Source organism: Somniosus microcephalus, chromosome 16 (genome assembly GCF_052327205.1).
Source record: "Somniosus microcephalus isolate GS21.2 chromosome 16, FLI_Smic_1.0, whole genome shotgun sequence".
NCBI classification, from domain to species: Eukaryota; Metazoa; Chordata; class Chondrichthyes; order Squaliformes; family Somniosidae; genus Somniosus; species Somniosus microcephalus.
The window spans coordinates 64,638,816-64,651,767 of record NC_141002.1 but is presented as its reverse complement, the minus strand read 5'-3'; the positions used below and the strand labels follow the sequence as shown (position 1 = coordinate 64,651,767).

At 42.9% G+C, this 12,952-nt stretch overlaps 1 long non-coding RNA gene across 1 annotated transcript in view; it reads right to left on the bottom strand.

Moving 5' to 3' along the window:
- Window positions 1-235: 235 nt before the first annotated feature.
- Window positions 236-12,952, bottom strand: part of LOC147106236 (uncharacterized) — a 36,480-nt gene continuing 23,763 nt past the window's right edge. Inside the window, exon 4 of the long non-coding RNA XR_015081399.1 lies at window positions 236-562. This is a non-coding gene — a long non-coding RNA (uncharacterized LOC147106236). The remainder of the gene's footprint in view (window positions 563-12,952) is intronic.

Genomic DNA, 12,952 nt, shown 5'->3' with positions numbered 1-12,952 from the left:
GAGGAAGAAGCAGAAAAGGATGAAGCAGAAGAGGAGGAAGCGGAAGGAAGGATGCAACTCAGACAGCCCCTTTTTGGCTGGGATATCCGGGATGGAATCATCCGCCTGTGGTACCAGTGAACACACAACCCCAATTCCTCTTTCAACATTTGTGCCACACCTTACCTTCCCTCTGTTACTGACCATCACAGCGTCCTCTTGGCCACAATGCTGAAATAAAAGCCACCACAAAGCAAACTTTTCAAACCAACTTTATCCATGTATGCATTTAATATGACATCAAGAAATCAACTTATCACCCTTGTGCATTCCATTAGTGACTGTCTTGCAACTGCCTTTGCCTATCCTGCTGATGTCACGCAGTGCTACCCCAGTGGCTGCAGCGTGACTGGTGGAAGGCTGCTGACTTTCAGTGGGAGACACTGCAAATGGCCTTGCAGGACGACCTGGAGGAGCTGGTGGCTGGAAGTGTCAAATCGAGTGACGGTGTTAATTCTTCTTCTTCTTCACTCTTCTCTCCCTTGGTTAACCACTGGCTGGGCAGGCTGGATTTCTTGGGTGTCTGAAATGAGGAAGGCACAAGGGTAGGGTTGTGGTGAGGGTAGGGCGGGAAAGCAAGAGCTGCATGCTTACACCATGCACAGCTTATACATCAGAAGAGATTGTGGGATGAGGGGGAAGTGGGATGTGAGAAGGAGGATTATGTATGAGGATACCAGCATCTTGTATTCTTTCAGCCCTGCCGCTGGCAAAGGCCTCAGCCATTCCCCTGCCAAGACTGTCTCCTTCAAGGGGGTGAGGTGAAGCTAGGAATTTGAAGTGTGCCTTGTGTTTGGTAGAGATTATTGGTAGGTAAGTGATTGCAGGGTGGGGGGCAGCGGAGGTGGTTATTGCATTGAGCAGCGTGTAAGGCTAGTGGTGCAGTTGGTAGGAGGTAGCTTTTGAAGATGCATTCACTGACCTTGACCACTCATCTGAGGTCATGAAACTTCTTTGGGCACTGGAGCCAGGTCCTGCGGGGGGCAACTGTGCTGGCAGTGACCACCTTGGTGATCTGGTCCCACACCCTTCTTTCTGGAGGGCCTCCTAGCCCCCTGTGGGTAGAGGGCCTATCTTCCAGTGTTGACCCTATGCACAAAGATGGACCGCTGCGTGTGACACCCTAGGTGTCCTTTCCCTGGCCTGTTGAGCCATTTGTGTTAGTGCTGAAGCACTTTTACCATTTTTTTTACTTTAAGAGCTGAAGACTGCCATTTTGGAATTATTTTTAATATTTTTCTTTTCTTCAGAAGGCAGTTGAGCTCTAAGGGCTGAAGACTGCCTATTTGTAAATGATTTTTATTTTTTTATTTTAGAAGGCAGTTCCCCTTTAAGGATTCAAGACTACTTTCTAAAATGACAGCCTAGCTTTAAGAAAAGGCCGCCTCGCTCCGGGGATGCTACGGCCAAGCCTGAAGAAGCGCATTCCATGCCAGGCTGTGCGCTGCAGTCATTCAAATCAGCGGGCAGCACCAAAATAACAGTGCTGCCTCTCTTTTTACGGGCGCGAGCAAACCTCGCCCTGCAGTGGCACCGCCTGTTTTCGGGCTTTATCGGATTTCTAGGCCAATGTCTTTTACAATGTTTTAATAATATATTTTAAAAAACAGTTTTATGTTTATATCTGCCACATCTGCGATCTGACTGCAAAATTCAATGACATTTTATTTAGAGGTAAAATAAAACTATGCATGGTATACAGTCCCCATATTAAAGTTTAACATATGACATGTATAGTGCGTTCAGGTTAACAATTTATTTTAGCACTTAATCTGGGCTGACACTCCTGTGCAGTACTGCGGGAGTGCTGCGCAGTTGGAGGTGCCGTCTTTCAGATGAGATGTTAAACCTAGGCCCCATCTACCCTCTCAGTTAGACGTAAAGGATCCTAGGGCACTATTTTGAAGAACAGCAGGAGAGTTCTCCCCAGTGTCCTGGCCAATATTTATCCCTCAACCAACCTCACTTAAAAAAAAACTGGATTATCTGGCCATTACCACATTGCTGCTTGTGGGAGCTTGCTGTGCGCAATTTGTTGCCGCGTTTCATTACAACAGTGACTAGACTTCAAAAGTATTTAACTGGCTGAAAAGCGCTTTGGGACGTCCTGAGGTTGTGAAAGGCTCTATATAAATGCAAGTACTTTCTTTATCTTTTAGTGCATGTAGCAGTATAAATTCCCGTATATGTTAGAGCTGAGGGTCAAACCAGATTCAAAACACGAACAGGTCTAAATTGGGCCATTGTGGTTGAATTTGTATCAGTATTGCCCAAGATAATTTGGGGTTCAGGTAGCACCTTGAAAAGAGTGATAGCAGAGGTGCCCGTAGAACTGCAAAATGTTTAGGTGTCAGCTTGGCTCAATGACAGCACTCTTGCTTCTCATACATAATCTAGGCTGACACTTCAATGTTGTACTGAGGGAGTGCTGCATTGTCCGAGGTGTCTTTCAGATGAAATATTAAACGGAGCCCCCTGTCTGCCTGTTCAGGTCTATGTAAGTATCCAACTATTCAATGAAGAGCAGGGGAGTTCTCCTGGTTTCTTGGCTAATATTTATCCTTGAACAAACACCACCAAAAAACTGGTCATTTATCTCACTTGCTGTTTTGGGACCTTGCTGTGTGCGAATTGGCTGCCAGGTTTGCCTGTATTTCCACAGTGATGATACTTCAAAAGTACTTTATTGGCTGTGAAGCACTTTGGGATGTCTTAAGACTTGAAAGGCACTATATAAATGTATATTCTTCCTTTTTTTCTTTCTCTGCACATCCTGTGAGGGCATGCCATTATTATTTTCCTACCGTCAGTGGGTGACAAGCAAATAACTACCATCTGTGGCTGAAGCACCAGCAAAAAGGTGAGAGTGAGAAAGAGAGAAAGAAAGGGTGTGGTGGATCTATTCATTAGAGGTTACATTGCTAGTACAGTATTAAGTCTCATAGGGGTTATACAATCCCTGGAGGTCTGGTGACCAAATAAGTGCCCATTTTACTTGGTGTATTGTCAAACTGATCAAGACCTGCCATGATTGAACTACTAGAAGGTGTTTTTGAATAATGTAGGAAGGAAGCTCCATTTGGGCTGGTTCTCCCTTTTCCCTCAACCGAAATTGACAAACCTTACCCTCTAGAAGAAATCGCAATGCAAATAGTCGTCAAGAATGCAGTATTATGATGGTGTAACTATCAGAATGCCATCTGTCCTCCCCATTTACACTCTGTATAGTCTGTGTAATGTATAAAGCATTCAAATTTACATTCTGCTCATAAAAAATTGCACATTTAGGTTCCAGTTTAGTTGCTGTAATAATTAACTGTGTTGGTTGAGGTTTGGTTCACATAATGCAATCTGCTAATTTGGCATTAGAATTACTAAAGTACTCTACACAGTTGCTCTTGGTCCAACTTCATAATGAAATGAAACAAGAGTGTCACATGGGGAAATGTACACGGCAGCCAGATGTCCTGGATCATTTAATGAGCACACAGTAAAATAAACAGTGCCTTACTTTTCCCCTGACTCAGAACTTATGATCTATCATAAACTGCAAAACCCATGGCACACCTATTGCACACTTACACCCTACTAAGTGATTTTTAGGGTATTACTATACAGTAATGGGACTAATAACATCCTGCTTAATATCCATATTTAGACCATGATTTCATGTAAGGGCAATTTCATTAAAAATTTCTGCTCTCCTTCCCACTCCATGCTGGATTATTAATGTCTTCTCCACTTGAGTTGAGATGTTAAAACCTTAGTGCCAGATTTTCAAAACATTTGTGTTGGCACAAAGGCTATTTTATGCTTTATTTGGCACGTATTTTGTTTTGTGCTATCAGGAAATTTTCAAAACAGCTATTTCCACAAGTGCCCATTTGGAGTTGAAATAAGGAACAAGCTGCCCAAAATTTCCTCATTAATATATATTTGTGCAAAATGGTAATGTGCAGAAAACACCAGATTAGAGCTGAAGTGACAAAATGATCTGTACAGAAAAATAAAAAGGGATAGCAGAATCTTATATTCTTTAAACTCTTATTGAATACCTGATTGTTATGCTGCTTGATTTAAAGCATTATATATTGAGGGAGCTTAAGGCAATAAAACCCAGGTTGTTTTTTTCAGAAAGAGGTATGTGGTATTGCTGTAGTCCTAAGACAAACACAGTTATACATTTGACTTCATGCAATACCCCAAACATAATCTGAGAGCTTACTAGATACCAACAAAACTGTAGTACTGAAGAAATCCATGGAAATCAACAGACGCTAAGAAAACAAAACCTTCACATGAAGTTAATTTTAAAATAAATCACCACATAATATTTGATAAAATATTTCATGTTACAATTTAGACTTGCTCCCGATACATTTTACTTATTCTCACTGCAAAAGGCAGGTTTCATAAGCAGGTCTGCAATCCCTTTTGATCTTAAATTTAACCTTCTGCATACAGTGGATGGGCTATAGCATGCTGCAGGGCAAACAATGCTCCCTTTTATTGTAAACTGCTTCCAGATAGTAAGTAAAATTCCGCTACAGGTCATGTCACTGCAGGAGATGGATAATATGAGCTTCACAAGAGACTTTTCTTAACATGCTAAATTATTAAGCAGGTTTATTCACAAATAGAATTATTTACAGAACAAACAATATAGCGGAGGTAGCTTAGCAGTTGTTAATCCAATCAACCAGTCTCCTTAAATTATTGCTATAGAACCTGTGATGAAGCACTTTACAAAAATAAATCATTTTCCTCAGTGAAAACAAGATATGGAGGTCGAAATTGGACTTTTTTGCAGGTGTAAAACAGCCACAATGAGGCCCAATTTTGGGAAGCAAAGGCTTGTGCCCAATCAGTGCCTGGGTATCGGTGCTGCCATATTGGCACAGGCGGATACCTAGAAGTCTGCCTGAAACAGGCATGAGGCCCCTTACATGTGTTAATGAGGGGCCAAATGTCGGTTTCAGGATCCCTCGGCTAAATTTCTGAGTGATTTTTCAGGGGTTGCTGTCTGGCGGGCAGGAACGGATTGTCAGGTGGCAGGAGGCTGCTGGCCAGCACCAAAGGCAGGTTCACCGGCCACCAGGTAAGTCACGAGGAGGGAGTTTCGGGAGGGTCTTGTGTAAGGGAGGGGAGGAAGCCCAGGGCAGGGGAGGCCTAGATTTTCCTTCTGGTGCCTGGAAGAGCATTCCCGCTGACTTCACCTGGCGGAACAGAATTTAAAGTCCTGCAACAGCTTAAATGGACAGGCAGTGTAGGAGGAAAAAGAACAAACTACAATGGCAGCAATTCTCCTTCAGCACGCCGGGCAGCAAATTTCACAGATAATGAACTAGAGGCCCTTCTGCAGGAGTCAAGGCAGACAAGGCACAGCCTGTTTACATGTAGAGCAGGAGAGCATCAAAAGCATTGGCTGCACTACAGTTGCACTAAGTGCTATTTCCACAAAAGCTCTCCAGTGCCGGAAGAAGTTTAATGACCTCATGGGGCTAGGAAGTCCACCCACTTGGGAGAAGGTGTCCATAATGAGGGTTTTTTGAATTGCTGTGACTGCTGGCGAAGCAATCCCCTTATCAGACTTTCTGGTTCTTGATGCCAATAAGCATCTTCTAAGCCCTGTTGCCTTCTATTTCCCCACTGTTCTGGGTGCTTCATGATGATAACTCTTTTTAGAACAAAATTGTGGAATGTGGAGCACGCTAATGCTGCGTTGAATTGCAAAGCCCTATTAGGTCTATCTAGGCATCGAATGAGTGCCTTCATCCTTCCCATGGTGTGCACTATTATCACCCTGCTTGACAGAATGGGCTTCATTAAAACTTTCCTGGTTCCTGAGAAACTCTTTGGGAAGGCTTTTTGTTCAAAATACTGCCCAATGTCAACGTAAGGCAAAAATGGGCTGGCCTTTCTCCCCCAGGATCCAGCTGATCTTTGCACTGGGAAAAAAAAGGTGGCACAGTTGACTGTATCAATATGAAGGTATTGTGGTACCCCTCCCAAAAATATGGATTGACTTGCATTATTCTATGTCGATGGCCACACACTAACTGCACAATCAGGGAATGGACTCCTTTACTGTCAATGTATGTAACGGCATCAACAAATGAAGTCCAGATGGCCACATAGAAAGCATCAATGGCACCTTGGACTCTGGGAAATCCTACCACTCCAAAGAATCCACTCCCTGGATGGCTTCCTTGGCAAAGGAGAGTTTCCTCAGGCACTGCTCTTGCATTAGATGCAGGTGGAATTATTGGGATCAGTAGCTTCTGGTGGTGATGGTTAGCAGATGACTCTTGTAGAGCCTTACCCACCTATTACCTCTCTGCTGCTCCTCCTCATCTTTGTCAATGGCAGCCAAGCACAAGAGGATTCCTATTGGGACTGCCATCATGAGCAAAGGTCCGAAACTTTACAAGGCAAGCGAGAGTCGAGCAGAAACGAAACCTTCAGCATGCAGCCAAAACCAGAAAAATTAAAAAAAAAAGGTTTACTGGTTGTTCAGCTGAAATTTGTCAGCATTTTCTAAACCTATGCACTGTGATTATTCAAAATTACTTCTGTCGTAATCTCTGCACCAGAGTAACCTCTGTGTTTTACAGGCCATCCTTACAACAGGCGTAAATTAATGCATAATGACGGATAATGTGACACAGAACATCACTCTGCCATCATAGATTAATTTCAGTGTTTATGTCAGCGAGTAGGTCGGTGCTTCCTGTGCCCAATGACACTCCTGGCGGAATATTGAATTTATTTAAAAGTGGGATACAGCAGAGCACATCTCCAAGTCATTTCCAATCCTGCTGGCCCAAATTACATGGAAAGATTGGTGGCAGGAGGGCAAAAGATCTCGCCCCCCCACCCCATCTCCAAGCAAACACACTACTTTTAATAAAGGTGTGGCCTCCATTTTAGGTATGATGTTTAAAACTAAGGAGAAAGACAAACCGGGGACAAAAATTCTATTTTGCCACTTGCCACTTAAGGGCAAGGTTACAAATACTGAAAAGATAAATTTCTGATAGAGTTTTTTTTAAATATTCAAAATGCTCCTACATATCCTTAAAAGGAACCTACTCTATTTATTCAGGAATTGTCAAAGATTGGCCAAATAATCAAAATATGTTTGTGTTGCTCAGACCTATGTAAAAAAAGATTGATCTCTGTCATCTCTTCTGCTCACTCAATATAATGGGTATATCCTTTAAATTCTAGCTTTAACGCTGAAACAAGTTAGGGATAAAATAGTCCAAATTTTCAACTCTTGGTCTAAGGATGAATCAACTGATTTTATTTGACAAGTTCTTGTGGAAGCAATTCCTCTGATGTGGATGCGGTTCAGTATTTGATCTCTGCCTGATTGTATATGAACTGGAAGTGTTGGTATATATTCACAAAAACAGTGCGAGACTGCAGTATTTCAGCTGAATTTTTTTCCCTTTGTTTCTTCACCAAAAGATAAGTCATTCTCAGGGGAAGAAACAAAAAAAAAATCAAGTGCTACTTCCAGTTGTGTAAAAAAAACTGGGGAAGATCAAATAAACCACACTGAAAAATTTACTGTTAAAGGACCGAGCCAAGTTTGAGCAGTTTGCTCATCCTTACCCTGGTTACTTAAACTATGTTCAATGCAGTATTGTTTATTTGAAGAGTTGTTGCATCCATAATATTTAAACCTTTCAGGATTTAAGTAGTACTGTACTTCCATACCAAAATAGGAAAAAATATACAATTTTTTTTAGCTTATTTTCTAAGTATGATTGACACTTTTAACTGCTCATAGATCTATTACTTCACATGCTGTATATAAAAAAAATCAAAGTGTTAAAAATTCCACTAACACTTAACAGTCACCAGCAGTATGTGATGTTCTGGAATTCACTTGAGGCTACACTCACAACTCTACCCAGTCTAACCCATGTTGAAGCATTTGATAACATTTTGATCATGGTCGGCCTATGTATTATCGAACTAAAGATGAAACCAAATACCAGGAGATGTAGCATTCTGTATACAGATTTGAATTTATTTTACCTGGATTTGAAATCACCTTTTTATTTTGTGTTGCCTACATGGGGAAGGAGTTAGTGATTGCCTTTGAGAGCAGAGGGAGCTTATTGGTGCTACAGGGCTATGAAGGAAAACCTATGTGTACAATTTTGTTACCACACTGAGAACAAGCATATACAAGTTCTTTCCATACTTGGCTGAATAAAAAGAGAATACCTCAGCAGTGATAGTGAATTATATGTATTCTTTCATTCATCTGAAAGGCAATCTTATAGGTCCCTTACATTTCTGAAAGGACTGCTGGAAATTGTCATTGTGGATGAAATATGCTGTCTCTATTCTGCTTCATAATGGTCAACTGGCCTCAACATGCTAAGCCAGGGAGTGACAGTTTGTGGTACATACTGCAATTTCTCTAAAGTGGGATCCAGATCTCAACTTTGTGTACAGGTGAGTTGCACAGCGGAGGCTGGATAATTGCCATTGAGAGAGTGGGAAGAAAATGAGTAGGCCACTCATTTTGCCCCACTATTGCAAACTTCATAGCAGCCACCTCAAGAGCCACAGAGAAAGAGGCCCATGAGCAGAATGACTGCCCATTCTCTTTATTGGAGAATACAGTGGGAGACCATTTGGGGAAAGAAAAAATAATGTATATAAAATTGAAGGGAAAATATAAAATGTACAGAAATCACTTTGTTGACAAATGACATTCAACACTCAAAGGATCACTGATGGTTCACTCAATATTACTAGAGCAATTTTCCAAGAAGGGTATCGGGTCCAATACAATGCAAAACAAATCATCTGGCACACATAGTGTTTCTAATCAGAAAGAATGTGCCCCTGTAGACATGATGTGGTGGTAATAGATCCGAACCTGAGTTCCCATTCCCCCTGCTGAAGAGGGAGTAGCTGCCCCTATCAGAGTACACAGCAAACCTGGCCATTCTCAGGGATGGAAAGAATGTGTGCAGCTGTGTTTATTTTACTAATGCTTAGAAAAAGAACTTTATAAAATCATGTCTCACTTCTAATGTTTGCGATTGATTTACAGGTTTGCTAAATGCTAAACCTCTGTTATGAATAGGTTCCCAGATCATCAGATTTCTTTCTGCCTAATGTTATGGTTTGGAATATAATAAATAAATCTGAGAATAGCAATTTGACTTTTATAAAGTTTGAAAAGTAGACTGAGAACTTCAGAGTTCTCTGCTTTATGTCATTGTTAAACCACAACACAAACAGAGAGATTTTTGTTTGCTATATAAATAGTACAGAAGAAGCAGAATACAGCAGTCAAATATGTCTCCATTACTGCGCTGATATAAAGCGTAAATAAAACCTAGCAGAGGCTAGTTGTAAATGATGTCATTGCTGTTTATTTTAAGTATCAATTCTCTTGTTTAACCTTTCACGGTTCAAGGATGAAACAACAAAATTCTGTTAGTGTATTTTATTTCAGAAAATGTTTCCAGCTTTATTAGCTTAGCCCTATGGACTATTGTTATGGTTTTCACTTAAATGTACATATGTAAGTGTTTTCTTTGTATCGCTCCTATTATAGCAAGTGAATTACTGCCAAAGTTTGTTACTGGTCCATATGGCAAAATATTCTGCAGCTGGATGGCATTAACCTGGTGTCAGTGCATTGTTGAGCAACCCTGGGTGGATGATAAATGTCTCAGAAATGCTTGTTTTTCTTCAACCCATTCCTGGGCGGGTTAAGAGTACCTCAGAATTTTTTGCCTTCCTTCCCTTTTCACTCAAAGTATGAGAGCACCTCAAAACAGGTTGGCCTAAAAATTCGATGGCACTGCGCCCGTTTTTCAGGCGCAAACTTGGTGTCCAAGCTTTCAATATGGCGGGGTGCGCACGCTCATTGAAAGCCGGAAGTGTGCCACCTGCCATATTGGATCGCGCTTCTCAGTCGGTGGCCGGGGCGTGCACCAGAACTATTAAAGTGGAGAATTATAATATTTACATAAGGGTCCTATGCTTGTTGTAGGACCCTTTTCTGATATTGGGCTGCCCCGGCTGCTGACTCTCCACATGATAAACTCGCCCAGTAACTCGTGGCGCTAACAGATGGGAAGGACCCTTCAGCAGCTCGATTTAAAGGGATCAACTATTACTTACAGGTTAGTTGCTGATTTATTATTGAAGCTGTTGGTTAACTTCGGGGTGTTTTTTTAACTTGTTTTCTGACTCCGGAAACTGAAATTTGACTGCTGAGAAGAAGATTTTCTTGGTGTTGCGCTATTTTTGCCTGCCTTCAAAACAGTTTGATTACAGTCATAGGTGGACACGTAGGCCTGTCTTTAGGGCTGGACAACAAGGGGGAGTAACAAGGAAGACAGCAGAAAGCAAGAGCAGCTGTGACAAGAGGCAGGAGGAGGGCACGGTGAATGTCGGCTGTACCCACAGCGGGTCTTCAGGAAGCATTTCTCTTACATGAACTATTTGGAGGAACAATGAGGCACCCTTACTTCACAAAGGAGGCTGACACTGACCTATATCGCCTGCTGCAACCACATCTCAAGCTTCGCACCAGGGCATGGACAGCACTGCCTCTGGCTGTCAACAACAACAATTTATATTTATACAGCGCCTTTAATGCAGTAAAATGTCCCAAGGTACTTCACAGGAGCATTATAAAACAAATTTTGACACAGAGCCACATAAGGAGATGTTAAGGCAGATGTCCAAAGGTTTGGTCAAGAGATAGGTTTTAAGGAGCGTCTTAAAGGAGGAAAGAGAGGTAGAGAGGCGGAGAGGTTTAGGGATGGAATTCCAGAGCCTAGGGCCCTGGCAGCTGAAGGCATGGCCACCAATGGTGGAGCGATTAAAATCGGGAACGCTAAGAGGCCAAGATTAGAGGAGCACAGATATCTCAGAGGGTTGTGGGGCTGAGGGAGATTACAGAGATAGGGAGGGGTGAGGCCATGGAGGGATTTGAAAACAAGGTTGAGAATTTTAAAATCAAGGCGTTGCTTAACTGAGAGCAAATGTAGATCAGCGAGCACAGGGGTGATGGGCGAACGGGACTTGGCACGAGTTAGGACACGTGCAGCCGAGTTTTGGATGACCTCAAGTTTACAGAGGGTAGAACGTGGGAGGACGGCTAGGTGTGCGTTGGAATAGTCAAGTCTAGAGGTAACAAAGGCATGGATGAGGGTTTCAGCAGCAGATGAGCTGAGGCAAGGGGCGGAGTCAGGCAATGTTCCGGAGGTGGAATTAGGCAGTCTTAGTGATGGCGCGGATATGTGGTCGGAAGCTCATTTCAGAGTCAAGTACGACACCAAAGTTGTGAACAGTCTGGTTCAGCCTCAGACAGTTGCCAGGGAGAGAGATGGAGTCAGTGGCTAGGGAACGGAGTTTGTGGCAGGGACGGAAGACAATGGCTTCAGTCTTCCAAATATTTAGTTGGAGGCCAAGGTCACCGTGGCCCTTAACATTTATGCCATGGGCTCATTTCAAACTGCAGCAGGTGACATCAGCGATGCCTCACAGTTTGCAGTCCTCTGCTGTATTAGGGAGGTCACTGAGGCTCTTTATACCAGGAGGAACAGCTACATTACTTTCCACCTGGACAGAGTGAAGTAGGACGAGAGCACCAGGCTTTGTCCACGTGGCAGACTTCCCCAAGATGCCAAAGACTGCACCCACATTGCCTTGTGTGTTCCCCATCACCAGCCTGGCATCTGTTTCAATTGAAAGGGATTCCACTCCCTCAATGTTCAGTTGATTTGTGAGTACATGTAGTGCATCATGCACATGTATGCCCGGTTTCCTGGTGGCAGTCATGACTCCTTCATCTTCAGCCAGTCCTCTGTGTTGTCGTTATTCCAACCAGTCATCAGGCTACAGGCTGGTTACTGGGCGACAATGGATATCCCCTCCAGACATGGCTCATGACTCCTGTCAGGAACTTGGGCACAACTACAGAGCTGATCTACAATGAGAGCTATGCCGTCACCAGAAATGTCATCAAACAAACAATTGGCTTGCTCAAGCAACGCTTCCGCTGCCTGGTCCGTTCGGGACAAGCTTTGCTGTACAGCCCTGAGCGGCTATCCAGATTTGTGGTCATTTGCTTCATGCTCCATAACTTTGCCATCATGAGGGAAGAGCCCTTACCACCAGCTAGGCAGCAACAAGTGCAGCAGGAGCAGGAGCAGCATTGACCACATGTCCCTAGCTGCCAGAGCTCTGAGAGAGCGGCTCATCGAAGAATGCTTCACCTGAACCATCCCTCCCATCCCTAATACACCACTAGTCCTGCAATCCTCATCACCGCCGTCCTTACTACCACCATTTAATTGTCTTCCTTCAGTCCAGCCTTATGGGTCTTGCCCTCACTTTACTACAGATATAAACAGCAACACCAAACCAGAACAAAGACAAATTTATCAAGTCCTCTAGTCCAGCCTCTCAAGTATGGCTCGTGCCAGTATCTGAGCTAGTGCATGCAAGGGTCACATTGAGTGACAATGTATCTTCAACAAAGCTTTTTTGAAGACTAGTCACTGTTTTCTAGGCAAATACAGCAGCCAATTTCTACACAGCAAGGTTTCAGAATCAGCAAATGAGATAAATAACAAGTTAGCTGTTTTTGATAATGTTGTTTGAGAAATAAATTATCCTTCTCCCAGGATACTTGGAGAATTCCCCACTCTTCAAAAAAAGTGGCATGGGATTTCTTTTTTTAACCTTCATCTGATCAGGCAGCAGGGCCTCATCTGAAAGATGGCACCTCTGACAATGTAGTGCTCCCTCAGAACCATAGTGATGTGTCAGCATAGTTTATGTGCTTAGAGTGGGGCTTGAACCTACCACTTTCTAACTCAGAAAGAAGAATGTCATCAACTCAACGTAGTTTGCTTCT